The 15,775-nt window shown below is 53.7% G+C and overlaps 1 long non-coding RNA gene across 1 annotated transcript; it reads right to left on the reverse strand.

Moving 5' to 3' along the window:
* Positions 1-10,740: 10,740 nt before the first annotated feature.
* LOC103549304 (uncharacterized) lies at positions 10,741-11,638 on the reverse strand. The gene is made up of 3 exons (XR_544498.2): positions 11,232-11,638; positions 10,925-11,002; positions 10,741-10,792 (listed from the first exon to the last, which is right to left on the reverse strand). It is a non-coding gene; the product is annotated as an uncharacterized lncRNA (long non-coding RNA).
* Positions 11,639-15,775: the final 4,137 nt, after the last annotated feature.

Genomic DNA, 15,775 nt, shown 5'->3' on the forward strand with positions numbered 1-15,775 from the left:
TCTATGTGTAAACACACACACACACGTGCACACACGCACTTCATTTGGTTTGGGTTTGGGTTTTTTGTCATAAGTGTTTTCAGTGCTCTACAGATCACACTGCAGTCTGCTCTTTTCGTCCTGGAAGACTTCTGACCAGGCCACGCCGACAGCCCTGGCCCATTGTAGACCCTCCAGGAACCCACTTAACATCTGAATCCTCAGTTTCTCCAACTCTAAAATGGGAGTAATAATACCTCCCACCTGAGCTGTTTTAAGAATTAGAGCTGATGGTCCACAAAACACGGCACTTACAAGCATCAAATTATCCCCCCAGAGCAGTGATGTTTGGCTTAGCCGGGCCCACCCTTCCCCTCAGGTCAGCTGCTGTAGGAAGTGGGGAGGCTTTTTATCTTCTGCTGTGGGGAGAAGGGGACACCTGGGAGCCTCACACTGTGGGGCTGCATCAGTTCCCCAAGGTAGGAACCCTAGAAACCCAGGCAGGGGCAGGGGCTGGAGTCCCCGGGGCAGCGGGAGGCACCCCAGACTCTGGTGTAGGCAAAGACAGTTTGCACCCCAGGTGGGTGGGCTGCCTCTGCGAGTGGCCCCAGGGTGCTCCTGGAGAACACGCTCTCCCATGGCCAGGCCTTGGAGCACTTTTGGACACACCCTCACTCTCACTGCTCAGACAGGCCAGAGCAGGGCTTGGAGACCCTTCAGGCTCCCAACCCTCCAGCTTCCTGGCTCCCAATCACAAAGCCCTGGGCCGGGAAGGAAGGGAGGTGACAAGGGTGTTGCAGGCCCAGTGCATTCCTCTGGGTGGAGTGAGGTGGGAAGGGGTGCTGGAAGCTCCTTGTCCCACAGGGCCCACTGAGGGCTTTGTCTGGTACCTGGGGAGCAGGAAGCTCCCCACCCTGGGGAAAATCCCTCCCCAGCCTGTGGGTGGGCCTGGCTACCACTTCCCCTGCAGCGGCACACGCCCAGGCTGATTGCCTCAGCCGCCAGTGGGAGGCCAGGGAGTGGTCGTGGCAAGGCAGGTTCCTCCCTACCCCAGCTTCAGTTTCCTCTTCTGGGGCATGAGAGGACCTTGTTAGTCTGGTTGCAACAGGCTGGCAGAAGCGCTGATGAAACAGCCCAACCAGCCTCTCTGGATTCCAGCAAATGTCAGCAGGACTCCAGATGCCCTGGTGGTCCAGACCAGAGAGTGGGGTTAGGGAGCACTTGTTCCCCAGATTGCCCTGTTCATGTGCAGATCCTCTTCCTCATTTAGAGAGCATGAAAGGGTTAAATGACCCCCACTCTATTCCAGAAGGTGGACATGATATTCACTAATTCATTTCAACAGGCCTTTGCTGACGGCCAGCCCTAAGCTGGTCCTGGGGATCCTGAGATCAACTTTTGCTGCCCTCCCAGAGTACACAGCCTGGGGGAGGACGGGGGACACACAGGTGCCCAGGCATTGGGGACAGAGGAACCATGTGCGGAGGAGGGAGCCCAAGGCAGACAGGCACTTCATCCTAGGGTAGAGCCTGCCTCCTGGTCACGTTGGAGCTGAGCTTCAAAGAGGAAGGGTAAAAGAAAGAGAAAAGCGGTGTGTGTGTGTGTGTGTGTGTGTGTGTGTGTGTTGGATGAGGGGATGGGGGGAGGCAGAGAAACAGAGGGAAATGAGTGGGTCATGAAGACCTGGAACATGAAGAGCTGCGGGGAACTGGTCTCTACACCCCACAAACAGACAGGTCGGAGGTGGAGTAAAGGCCCAGTTACAAGGCCAGATCATCGAGGGCCATGCAGGCCATGCTAAAGGGTTGCATTTTATTCTGAGAACCAAGAGCAGGCCTTGACGAGACTTAACTAGGGGAACAGGCAAACATGTTTGCATTTTAGGACCACGTTTCTGACCATGGTGTGGAGAGTGGATTGAGCAGCTGCAAAGCTGGAGGCTGGGAAACCAGTCTGCAGACAGTTGTAGTACTTCTCTGCTACTGCAGAGAAAAAATGAGGGTGTATTAATTTTCCATGCTGTGTGACAAATTACCACCAACTTAGAGGCTTAAAACAACCTACATTTATTATCTCACAGTTTCCATGAGATAATAAAAGAGTATATACACAACTTGGTTGGGTCTTCTGCTCCAGGTCTCATTGATCTGCAATGGAGGTGGCACTTAGGCTGTGTTCTCATCTGGAGACTTGACTGGGGAAGAATCTGCTTCTGTGCTCTCGCTGGTTGTTAGCAGAATTCCTTTCCTTGTGCCGTAGGTCTTAGGGCCAGGCTTCTTACTGCCTGTCAGCTAGTGGCCACACTTAGGTCCTAGAGGCTGCCCACAGTTCTCAGCCCTGGCCCTCTCCACAGGCAACACAACTTGGCAGCTCCTTCCTTGAAGCCAGCAGGAAAGGCTGTCTCTCCAGTTAGCCAAGAAAGAGTCTTATATGAGGTGACGTGGTCATGGGGGTGACCTCGCTTTTGGCATATCCCATTGGCTAGAAGGAAGCCACAGGTTCCGTCCACACTCAAGGGGAGGGGCTCATACAGGGCTATACCAGGGTGGGAGATCATGGCGACTGTCTCAGAACTTTGTCCACCTGTTTGTTTGTGTACACACCTTTTAATATCTATGGAAACCTGAAAAGAGGATTTTATATAAAAATCCACACAGGTATCTGGCCCTCTTGGCTGGGCAGGGGCCTGGAGCTCTCCTCCTGATCCCCCACCTCTCCAAATGTCTTGGAGGGTTTAGAGGTTGCAATGAAGTCGCACAAAGCTCTTCCCTTCACTCATCTGCTCCTATCTAGGAATTTACCTAACTGCTGAAAGGCTTCTTCTGAAGCATTGGCCTGGGATCTGACCAGCCCCTTCGCCGCTCAAGCGGTCCACTGTTGGCCAATCATAATTCTTCCTTCCTCAGGACATAGTGATGGGTTGAAGGATAAGCAAGTGACATAAGCCAGACCAATAGGGCTTCTTCTGGGGCTTGTGCTGGGGCTGCTGGAAATGGTGGTCTCTGCTCTGGGGCTGCCGTGAGGACGTGCTGGGGCCATAGTTCCAACTCCTGGAGGGAGTCTGTCAGCATCAGGAGAGGCTAAGTCCAGACCAGAGGGAGAAGCAGAGCAGACCTAAGTAGAAGCGTAATGACTCATTTGAGCCCTGAATGTTAGCTGACTTCCTAATTGTGTGAGCAGGTACATTCCCATCTTTTTTTTTTTTCCTGTAGCTAAGTTGGGATTTCTGACCAGAATCAAAGCTGTTGTGTTTCCCAGTGAGCACCCATCACTGCGGTCTGGGCTGGGGTCAGGCGGAGCTGGGCTTGAACTTCCAGGAAGACAGCAACAGGCAAGTGACAACCAGGGTGGATTAACCCCAGGCAGCCTCCAACACGTTATGGGAAAGGCTATCTTTCTCATTAGGAAAGTGAGTAGGGGCTTGGGACCACACTCTTCAGTGATCTTTTTTTAAAAAAAGACTTTAAGATATAATTTCTGTTCAGTGGGCTGCATCCCTTTATAAAGTGTACAATGCAATGGGCACTGATGGATGTGGATACCTGTGAAACTACCACTGCATTCAAGACACAGAGCATTTTCCTCACCCCCAGAGTTTCTTGTGCCCCTTTGCAGTGAATTCCACCCTCCATTCTGGGTTACTGGCAATCGTTCATCTGCCTTTCATCACTATAGAAGTTCGTGTAAATGGAACCACACTATATCTATTCTTTTGTGTCTGGTTCCTTTTGCTCAGCACAATGATTTGAAATTCGTCCATGTCGGTGACTGTATCAGTAATTTGGGTTTTTTTGTTTTTTGCTGAATAGTGTACCATTGTTCGGATGTACCACATTTTATGTATCCATTCACATTTGGGTTGTTTCCAGTTTTTGGTGTTTAGGACTAAAGTTGCTGTGAAGATCTTGTTCAAGTCTTTACATGGACGGATGCTTTCATTTCTCTTGGGTAAAACCTAGGAGTGGAATTGCTGGGCCATGTGATAAATGTACATTTACACTTAACTTTATAAGAATCTACAAATCTGTTTTTCCAAAGTAGTTCCACCTTTTTACACTCCCGACAGCAACGTATGAGACCTTTAGTTGCTCCACAACTTTGCCAACATGTGACGTTGCCAGTCTTAAATTTTAGCTATCCCAGTGGGATTGAAGTGACATATTATTGTGGCTTTAATTTGTGTCTCCCTGATGACTCATGATGCTGAGCATCTTTTCACATGCTTATTGGCTTCTTGTATATCTTCTTTTGTGAAGTGTCTGGTTGAAACTTTTGGCAGTTTGCTTTTGGTAGGCTGTTTGTCAGAATCATATTTCAATGTCAAAACCACATCATGTGTGTTCCCTTGCTGAGGAGGCTGACACACTTATTGTGGTGTGTGTGCACTCAAGCACGCTTGCACACACACACACACACACACCCACCCAATTCTTTTCAACAACATGAGAGGGCTCCAAGGAGAATAAAGATGCTGGCCTCCATTTCAGCCTCATTTCAGCTGTCCCAGGAAAGGACACACAAAAGTCGGGTAAAATTTCCTCCGTTTTATGATTGGAGAACCTGAAACCAGACAGACCTGGGTCTTAATGTCAGTGGCACCAAGCTGATTTTCTAAACTTTGGGACACTGACCCCTGTGAGACACCTCTGCTGGGTGTCTTTCTGAGAAGACTCGCCACCATCAAGGTTCTTGAAATTCAAATCCACACCCTACAGCTACTCTCATTATCAACCTAAACGTCAGCGTGGAGAGAGAGACCCACATTCCGCCTCCTCACCCCAGTGCCCCTCTATCTGCCCCCAAACCAGCCAGGTAGCGTCTTTGCTGCTTTTCTCTTCTCCTGCCTCAGCGCCCGTGGAGGCCCTTTGCCCGTCAGCATTTGCTACAAGTCCCCCAGCCCCCCAGGCTCAAGTCCTGGAGAAGCCCACTGAGTGTCCCCCTCTGCCCTCCTGCACCTGGGCTCTCAGCTCCCTCTCTCCCGGGCCGCTGGCCACCCCCACGAGCTAGGACAGCATCATCCTAGTGCTTGTAATTCCCTCCCAGTTTCCCCCTTTCTTCCTTCGAATGCTTCCACCTCCCTGCTCCGTGTTCAGGATGCCGGCTCCGAGCTGATTGCCTCGGGAAAGCCCATAGGGCAGCACGCACTGTTAGCTAGGGAGCCTTTCCCAGCTCTGGTTCCAAAGCCTAAGCCCTCCCTTGAGGGGAGAGGGGGGATCAGGGCTCAAAGTGCTCATGGAGACAAGGCTTTCCCACAGCACTGGCTGCAGGGTAACCTTGGGGTTGCAGATCACACAGGCTACCGAGGGGACAGTCCCTTGGTGTCATGCTCCTTGGAGCCCTGATTCACCCCTAGAGCAAGTAAAGGGGCCCTGCCTCGGCTGAGGGGCTGGGACTAGGGGCTTGTGCTACTGAGGTCCACACTCATGACACGAGTGTTCTGAGCACCCCTAGCATATCAGGCAGGGTTCCACCAGAGAAACAGAACAGTAGGATGTGTGTGTATCTATACACAGCTATACATTGATACGTATTTGTCTATGTGTATGTGTATATATACACATAGATATACATAGATATGTATATGCGTATGGGTATATATATTATGGAAACCAATTCCTTGCAATAAATCTTTCTATGTGCATATTTATGAGATTTACATATATAATACAATATAATGTAATGTAATATAATATAAATGTATGTGTGTGTGTGTATATAGAGAGAGATTTATTGCGGGGAATTGACTCACACGGTTGTGGGGCTGGTTAGGCAAGTGGGAGATCCATAGGGCAGGCGGCAGACTGGCCCCTCTTGGGCAGGATGGATGCCGCAGCCCACAGGTGGAATTTCTTCTTCTTCAGGGAGACCTCAGCTCTTCTTCAGGCCTTTCCCTGCTTGGCTGAGACCCACCCACGTTGTCGAGGGCGATCTTTACTTAAAGTCACCTGACTGGAGACGAACACACGGACAAAATCCCTTCACAGCAACCCCTAGATTAGTGTTGATTAAATAACTGGGGACGAGAGCCTGGCCACGTTGACACGTAACACTGACTGTCACGCTAGGGGCCGAGAGCTGCTGAAGTCCTGGTGGGGAGAGGCGAGGACTAGTCTCAGTCCTGGTCACCATCATTTTCAGACCATGGGCCTCACCCATGCCATCGTCCTGGCTCCGCCCTCGCTGCGCTGGCCCCTCACCCTTTTGGCGGCTGTGTGTGGGGTGGAGGGTCTGGGGCTGCAGAGCAGGCTGCTCGGTCCGCAGGGTTTCACATAGGTGCGTGCCCCCGTTCCTCCACAGCTCAGGACTCAGGTGAAGGACTTCAGCCCAAGCCCAGGGGCTGAGCTAATGGACGCTGCTTGAACCCCTCTGTTTGGGCCAGCCCTTGCACAGTGGCCTTAGGGGCCATGCCTTGGTCTGCCTTGCACAGACAGACTGGCTGCCGCCTTCCCAGGCCTTCACCTGCCGGGATGCGAGAAGAGCAGCTCCAGTTCTCAAGCCCAGGGCCCTGCTTCTACACTTCAAAGGGAGAGAAGAGGAGACAGGGTGTGGTGCAGGACTCCGAAGTTCTTTCCACCCTACAGGCTGCCCTGAAGATAAGGCTGAGCCTGGAACTCTGTGTCCCTATGAAAAAGAATGCCTCTAGCCATACATTTCGACTGCCTGCCGGGAGCTCACTACCCTATCTGAGCAGCACCTCCAGTTTCTGCAGGTTGTCACGTGCAGGAGGGAGAAGAGCCCAGAAGTGTGCTGGAGCCAGCTCACACTGGCTGACTGTGCACATCTTCTCAATTCCATAATCAGTGATGCCCGTGTCATAGCTTGAAATCAGCCATGATGGGAATATTTACACCACGGAAATAGGCAAACACTACAAATTAGCCCCCTACCCTCACCCAGAGAGCTGCTTATTAAACATTTACCAGCACACCACTAGAGAGAGCCAGAGGGTAAGGGTGGGATGCAGAGGGACGGAGGTTTAATTATCTATTATTGAGTAACCCCTCCCCCCCAACCGACAGTGAAATGACAGTAAAATGACAGTGGCTTCTTATTTCTCGCCATCCTGTGCGTTGGCCAGGCGGTTCTCCTGCTTCCCGTGGCATTGGCTAAGGTAACTCCTGCAGCTGCCCTCATGCCTTTCTCTCCAGCAGGACAGCCTGACCTCCTTACAGCGTGGTGGCCGAGTTCCAGGAGAGCAGGAAAGCAGAGGCTGCCAGGCCTCTTAAGGTGTAGGCCTGGAACTGGCACAGCATCACTTCTGCCACATTCTACTGGCCAAGCAAGTCACAAGGCCTGGGGACTACAGAAGGTCATGAACACGGGAGGTGGTGTTCCCTGGAGGCCACCAACGTAACAGTCTACACAGGAAAAGCAGCTCTCAGCAGTGATGAGGGCTGAGCATCTCCAAACAACATAGCCCCGTGCTGGTGTGTGTCCTGCGTTGGACAGCTGTGGCCCAAGTGCAAGGCACAAGGACTTTACACACGTTACCCTACGATGTTCACAGTAGCCCTGGACACTCGTGTGACCAGCCCCTGTTCACAGACGAAGAAGCTGAGGCTCAGAGAGGTTCAGGCGCTTGCTCCTGGTCTCAGCTTCTCGGAGGCTGAAGCTGGCCGCCTGGTGGTCTGGGAGGTTGAGGAAGAGATTCCCGCTCCAGATGCCCCGAGATGGTGTGATTCTGGGACACTGGGTCTCTGAAAGGGGTGACAGCCATCTTAGTGTCTTTCCTGGACTACGAGACAGGGAAACGCTCATGCAAGAGGGAGAGCAAACTCGCCTCTCCTGGGTCAGATGTTGTCTTCCCCCTGGCCTGCCTTTGGACATTTGCTCAGAGGCCTTGGCCTCCAGCTCCTCGCATCCACAGCACAGCAAAATGTGTGGGATGGAGTGACCCCAGGGAGGCCAGCTCAGGGCTTGAGGTCCCTGGCTGGTGGGTCCTGCTGGGAGCCTGAGGCCCCAACATCCTGGCCCAGCCTCCACACCTCCAGGACCAGAATCCCGAGAAACAGGCACTTTGAAAGCTACCTGCCCCTCCTGATCCCAGTTTCCTTGACCTTCAAATGAGAAATTGAACTTACGGGTCTCTAAGAGCCGTCCCATCTCCACGCCAGGGGTTCGAGCCTGGCTCTGGAGGCCCCCGAGCCCACCTACACTTGGCTGAGTCTTGGCCCCTGGAGAATCTCTCAGGGCTCTTTTCTGGACCCTGGATAACCCTGCCCTTTTGTGAAAGTGTGGTCACAAATGATGCAAGGGGTGTCACTGGGCTCCTGTCCTATTCTGGGCACTGAGGACAGAAAGATAGACGGGACACAATTTGGGGACAGACGTCATGTGAGTGTAGGTATGGAGGGAGTGTAAATTTGTGCAACTTTCCAGAAAAGTCACTTGGCAGTAGGTATCAGGAACTTTACAATGTTTATATCTTTTGAGCCAATTATTCCACTCCTGGGAATGTAACTTAAGGGACTAATCAGAAAAAGGGGAGAACAAAGTGCTTATTGCAGCATTAATTAGAACTTGAAAATCACCTAAATATTCAACAATAGAGAGCTGGCTAATTGGATCATGTCATAGACACTTAATGACATTTCACAGCTGTCAAAATTGGTTACAAAGAATTTTCAGAAAATGCTTTTCAAAATGACATTAACTGAAAAATGCAAAACAGAATTGAGGAGAGAGGGTTCGAGCTACATTTAGGAGAAAATAAAAAGAGAATTCAAAGAGAAGAAATTTACCAGAACACCAACAGCCGTGACTTTTGGGCAATGGATGATGTTATGGGTGATTCCAAAAACTATTTTATTTATTTCCCAACCATCTTTTATTTTTATTCTTATTTTTTACAAATTTTTATTGAGATGCAGTTGACATCCAACCGTCTTTTAAAGCTCAATTCAAAAGGAACCTCCTCCACGAAGACTTCCATAACTCTCACCCTCTGGTACCCAAGAGCCTTTGCTGTGCCTCTCATGGCATCTGCCATCTGTGCTGTGCTCTTATCTATCTTCACCCAGGCTGAACCCCTCAGGGCTGTAGTTGTGCAGCCCACAACTCTGGGTCCCAGTGCCCGGCTCTAGGACCGTCCACATTGTGCACCTACTGGCCGTCTTGATGGACACTTGGGTTCTGGATGGCCCCTATGCCTGTGGCTTCTCTCTCTTTTGCTTCCAAGAACTCCTTTTTAATGTTAACGCTGCTTCAGGGGAACTAACCGTCTACCGATGGGAAAATACGTAATGACAGAGGGTACCTCCACTTTGCCCCATGAATTCCATGGGGCTCTTTATTGGCTAACTTTTCTTCTGGTTATGATTCACATTTTCCTGCTTTATCGCATCTCTAATCATTTTTGCTTGGATGTTGGACATTGTGATAGTACCTTGTTGAGAGTCTGGATTTTGTTGTCTTCCTTTAAAGATTACTGAGTTTGGCTTTGGCGGTTAGCTGCATTTTTTTGTACATCAGTTTTATCCTGTCAAGACTCGTTTTTCGGCTTTGTCTGGATGGGTCTGGAACAGCCCTTACTCCAGGGCTAGCGCAGTTCTTCACTGAAACTGTGGCCCTCTCAGAAGGATCAAAATCAGAGCAGTGGTCACAGGGGCCCGAGGAGGGTGAGGAAATGATGGTTAAAGGGCACATGGAATGTTTTTGGGTAATAGAAATGTTTTATATCTTGATCGTGATGTGTTTACATGACTGTACGCGTTTGTCAAAACTCAGAAGTGTACACCTAAAAATGGTGAATTTTACTATGTGTAAACGATACCTGACTAAACTAACTTTTAAAAGAGAGTGGCTTTTCTGAGGTCACAACTGAGTACCTGGTGTCTTCAGCAAGGTCTTGTCCTTCTGGCTGGTCAGAACTCCAACGTCTCCCCTTGCTGGGTGTCCTCTGGAGTCTCCCTTTGGCTCCCTGGTGGCTCTTCTCTGAGAGGCTCCACAAACCCTCGCCTTGTGCATGTGTAGCTAAGTGTTTGCTTGAAAACTCAAGGGGACTCCTGCGTAACTTCCTGGGGATCCTTCTCTGCTTGACCTTTTCCTCTCTGGAACCCCACAAATACCAGCCACCTCAGCAGCCCTGAGCTCCAGCCTCTGCTTTCTCTGCACAGTGAGATTACTGCTCCCTGGGCCTCCCTCCCCTCTGCTGTGGTTTAGAAAGTGCCTGGGCTGCCTCCAGGCAGAACACCGAGTGAAGGTGGAGCTGCCCTCATGTGTGTCCTTCTCTAGGGACCACAGCCCTGCGGTGTCATCCAGTGCTTAGAAACAGTTACTTCATATAATCTGCCCAGTTTTCTAGTTGTTCATGGCGGGGAGGTAAGTCTGATACCTGTTACCCTCTTAGGGCTAGAACCAGAAGTCCCCTGTAGTACTCTGTAAATATAGAGTGTGGGCTTCTGTTTTATTCCTCATTGGTGTATCTACATACGCTCCCTGCTCTGTGCCACAGGAACGATCCCCAGGATGTCCCACGCTCGTCCCCTCTACCAGAACACTGACCATCTCCCTCACCACACACACACACTCCTACTCATCCTTCAGCTTCTGTTTAGAGTCCCCAGAAGTCCTCCCTGCCCTTCCATGGTGGCCACAGCCTGGCAGTGGCCTCGGCTGAGCCTCCACCCTAAGCAATGCCCAGAGGAGGGGCTGGGCTGGGGGTGGGGAGGTACGTGCCTGGTGGCATGGGCAGGAGTCCAAATCCACCAGTGGCGGGGCGGGTGGAAGACGTGTCCTGGGCAGCCGTGGCCTGTTCCTGGGATATCGTTTGGCTGTGGTTCTTGCCCGTTTTTCCACGTTGGTTCCCAGCTTTCTGCCAAAGGTAGCCAGAGAGTTTTCTGTTGCTTCCAAGGAGGAACCCTGGCTGAGGTGGGAGACAAGCAAGCCAGGGACTCCCCCAACCCAGCGAGCACCCAGGGTGAGCTTAGAGCCCAGGGAAGGTTACCTTCCTCCTCTCTCCTCTTTCCTTGGGAATGCAGCCATCTGCCTCCAGCTGACATGCCCCACCTGATGGCAAGTTTCCCTGGGGCAGAAACAGAACAGCAGGAAGTGTCGCATGACGCAGGCTCACTGTGGATAACTTCCTGCAGGGATTCCTGAGCGGCCCCCAGCAGCCCTCCCCCGGGACCCCTCCTCCCTCCCAAAGTCAGCAGCCAGGCCACTGGCAAACCTGCTGGGTAACCCACCCCCACACGCATACGCACATGCGTGCACACATGCTCTTACATCTATGTTTATTTCTCTATACATACCAAAAAGTTTGAGTTCCCAGACATAGTTCCTCCAGTTCCAACAAACAGGGCAGGTCCATTCTAGTCTCCTCCTTTTCCATATTTGTAATTTCCTCCCCAGACAGGGAGAGCCGGCTTCCCATATATAGCGACCTGTTAGACCAGGCTCTCCACCTAACCCATCTTCCGTGTCGGCCCCACAGCCCCACCCTGCTCAGATGCCCTCCTCTCAGCTGGGCACATGCCAGGATGCTGCTCCTGCTTAATGCCCCTCTCCTTGTCTGGGCTCTGACAGCTCGTGCCACCAACCCTCCCAAGGGGATCCCCTTTGTGCCCTCCTTGTGGATGCCGCCTTCACCCTGCTCAGGTTGCATACCCACACTGGGCAGCCCCTCCGCTGTGTCCTCTTCCTCTGATCCGACACCATGCCAGGCTGTCCTGCCTCACTACTCAGGCTCTGACCCCGTACTGGGCCATCCCCCGCCCTACACAGACCACCTCCTCACCTCTCTCAGGCCAGCCGGTGCCCTCTTTCCCCTGCTGTGCGCCCACACGCACCCTGGCCGCAGTGTCCCTGGACTGGGCGTGGACACCTCCCTTGCCCTGCCTCACATGAGGTCTTTGGAGGGAATTGTTAGGGAAGGAAGTAGGGGGAAGGGGGAAGAGCTGTTCTTTCTTCATGGCAAGTGGAGGGCAGTGCTCTGCGCTGGGAAGTTCTCATACCCCGATCCTAGCTCACAGGCTCTGAGCGCCTACTGTGTGCTCAGCACATCTCCATCCTCGCACAAGCCCCGGAGGTGGGTTTTATCACTGCTCCCATTTTCAAACTGCAGAAACTGAAGCTCAGGAAAGGCACAGTGACCGGCCCCTCAATAGCAGGGAGGTCAGCTCCCTGGATGTTTCTGGAAGTTTGGGACTCCTCTAGAAATACACTTAGATTCTCTTTCCTTCTGTCCTGGGCCCCCAAGCTCTGGGCTGTCGTCACCAAGATGACTGGCTTTTCCAGCTGTAGATGAGAAGGGCTCCTCCTGGAACTACGGTCACCTCCTCACAGCCTGTGAGCCCCCGGGGGCTATCCCTGCAGGGATGAAGGGGCAGTGAGCGGCCCACCAGGAGCTGGGCAGGTGTGGGTGGACCAGTGCTTGCCCGGGGCCCGAGTAGCCTGAGGCCTGGGAAGGCACAGACCCAGGAGACCTGGAGGCAGCCCCAAGGCTCTGTGGTGTGGCCTGAGGGCACCACTCTGGTTTGCTTGCTAGGTCCCCACAACTTGCCTGGGGCCTTCTCGGACTCGGGGTGCCTCTGCCTGTGGTCACCAAGCAGCAGGCTGGGAGCGCCTTCAAAAGGCAGAAGTAGGCGGAGGCGGCCGACATCTGTGGGTGTCCATCTGGGCGGGTTTCCCGCCATGACCCTGCTGCCTCCTCCAGGGATGGGGGACAGTCAAAGTGACCTCCTAACCTCCCACCCTGACCAGGGAGCTGCAGGGTAATGGAGGCAGGGGCAGGGACAGTGGGCTGGCCCTGCATCCTCTGGGTGGGGGCTTCTCCTGACCCTCAGACAGGTGTGAGGGGGTTGGGAGCCCCCAGCCCCTCTGCATCCCTCACCCCCGGCTTTGCGCTCCAAGGTCCACCAGGGCCCAGTGTGTCTGGCACCCACTTACCTCTCTGTGCCTCAGTTTCTTTATCTGTGCCTCGGCCTCTGGAGCAGGCAGCCCTGCATTCATACCTGGGTCCTGCTACTCCTGGAATAGTTCTGGGAAAGCCCCTCATTCCTCAGCCGGTGTGGTCTTGGGACTGTTGGGAGAAGAATGGCTGTCACTCTGTCTTGAGGACAATGTCAGGGGGTGTGAGGACGGGGAGCCCTGTGGGGCTGTGACACGAGGCCAGGGGAGCCATGCACCAGGCCTGGGGTGGTGGTTGAGAGAACCAAATGCAAACAGGGGCTCAGGCCACGGGGAGGGCTCCATGATGGGGCTGGCCTGTCACGTGGGCAGCAGTGGGAGGGTGGATCGCGGAGACCCGGCTGGCCTTAGGACTAACGCCCCCGTGAACCGTGATGGTCAACAGGTGGGAAGGCGCCTGGTGGTGGGAGGGCAGCACTATGAGTGCCCAGAGCTTGCGGACAGGTGCGGGCTCCCCGCCTGGAGGGGGGCCCTGGTACAGCCCTGGCCTAGCCCCAGCCCTGCAGGCCACAGCCCAAAGCCCAGGTCCTGTGACCGGACCCTCCCCAGGGGCTCGAGGTCCCTTCCCTGCTTGCAAGAGGGGCCCTGAGGCCCCAGCAAGGACAGAGGAGGCAGGGAGTGGCCTGGGAGGCCTGCGCCACCTACATGGGGCTCCCCTACACTTCAGGGGCCTGGAACCCTCTGGAGGCCAGAGCAGGAGGGAGGAAAGGTTGCTGCGGCGGGCCAGCTGCGGCTGTGCGCCAGGGCCGGCGGGGCAGAGGCGGCTGACGTGCAGCTGGGCCAGTACCCACGGGCCAGCCCCTGCCTGGCCGCCTGCCCGGGACGGCTGCGCCAGCCTCCTCAGAGCCGGCTGCATCTGGCCTCCTGGGTGGGCGGCCTCCCCCCGCCCCCCGCCTCCCCCTACTGCAGCCGCACCTTCACCCCCCCTCACCCCCCACCCCCACCCCTGCCTCTGAGCCAGCTTCTCCAGGCTCAAGCTGGCTTCCTAACAGGAGCCAGGAGCGCTTTCTGGGAGCAGAGAGCCAGGTGGAGGGGTGGCGGGGTAGGGGGTCTGGTGGGTGTGAGGCCTCTCCCGGGGCTCCAGCTCACCGTCTGTCCCTCCACACCAGAAGCTCTCAGAGAGACAGGGACAGAAAGGAGAGTGTGTAAGGTGGGAGGGCATAGGTGAGCAGCAGAAGCAGAGGCCGGGGAACTGCAGGACCACCAGAGCCGGAGGGAATAGGGGGCATGTCTGTGGGGACCTGGGTGGTGGCCCACGACTTAGTGAGACACACGATGGCATCAGCCCCGGAGGCAGGTGGACTGGAGCTGTGGGGAAGCTGGGAGAAGGACACAGTTGTTTTCAGGTAGTAGATCTAGGTAATATTTAAAATAATAATTTAAAAAAAACAGCTTAATTGAGGTGTAATTCATGTACAATAACCCACACCTGTTTAAAGTGTACAGTTTGATAAGTTTTGACACATGTCACCACAATCAAGAGAACAAACAGCACCATCACCCCTGAAGTCCCCTTCTAACCCCTCCCTCCTGCCCCTCCCAGGCAATCACTGAGTCTTCTGTCACTGTGGATCAGTCTGTGTTTTCTAGAGCTTTATATGAATGGAGTCACACAGTACGTATTCTTTTTTGTCTGGCTTCTTTAACTCGGCACAATTATTTTGTGATTTACCCATATTTTGGGTGTGTCAATAGTCCTTTCTTTTTACTGCAGAGGAGCGTCCCATTGTCTTCAGCTCCGAGGGAGCCTGGAACCAAAAGCCCACAGTCAGGATGACGACCAGCAGGGGGCAGAGTGTAGGGCATGTTGGAGCTCTCTCATTCCCAGGAAATGGTCATTATTTGGTCTGCCTGGTGGTTCCCTGGAAGACCCTGCTTGCAAAACTGTCTTTATTTGAACTGACTTGGAGCCCACCCAGTGCAAAAAGCCTTTTCCCCAGGGGCATTTGTCAGGAACATCCTGGAAGAGATGCCCAATTTCATGGCTGCCTGAGGAGATGGACAGCAGTTGGGGCAGACACAGGGCAACCAAAAGGCCTAAAAGGAAAAGCTGGGTGACAACAGGGCCACAGGTGCTTTGAAAGGCCCCGAATTGCTCCTGGGAGCCTGGAGGACACAGCAGAGAGCTGTGCACCCCTTGGGGAAGAGCTGCGGGGGCCCTGAGCCCTCGCCTCTGGCTGACCTGGGGCTCTGGGCCAGCAGGAGGCGAGGGCTAAGGCAGGAGCTGTCAGCTGCCCCGCTGAGTGCCGAGGCTGCGCCCAGCCCGCCCAGAGCCCCTCAGCAAAGACCGGAACACTCGTCGGTTCCAGGTGTGTCAGGAAATCTCATCTGACCATGCGCCAACCACTAGGCTACCTGAGCCGAGATTTCCGTGTCCGTGCCCAACGTGCAATACAGACTGTACGGAATTAGTCCAGAAAAGTCACTGAACAAACAACAACAACCATCTGTGGGGAAAGAGAAGAATCTGATTTCCAAAATAGCCGTGTTACATTACCTAAAATGTTCAGGTTCAACAGAAAACTACAAGACATGCAAAGAAACAGAAAAGTATGACTCATACGCAGGCAAAGAAACGATCAGTAGAAACTGTCCCAGTCAGCAGGCTTCCTGGACAGAGACTTTAAATCAGTTGTTTTAACCATGTCCACGGACCTGAAGAGCTAAAGCGTGAGATACGCCTCATGCACAGCTCCGCAGGGCTGGGGGCCGCTCCTCCTCCCCCTCACACCCTCTGAGAGCTGCCCAGATGGCGGCCTTTGGGAGTCAGGGCTGGGAGGCACCAGACGCCCCTCGACCCCCCACCCAGCACGAGGGAGCTGAAGGAAAGCAGCAGGCTAGCCGGGGCTCCAAGGGAACAGCTGGTCCAGACTGAGCAGCAGTCCCA

This window comes from Equus przewalskii, chromosome 14, assembly GCF_037783145.1.
Source record: "Equus przewalskii isolate Varuska chromosome 14, EquPr2, whole genome shotgun sequence".
In the NCBI taxonomy this organism is placed as follows: domain Eukaryota; kingdom Metazoa; phylum Chordata; class Mammalia; order Perissodactyla; family Equidae; genus Equus; species Equus przewalskii.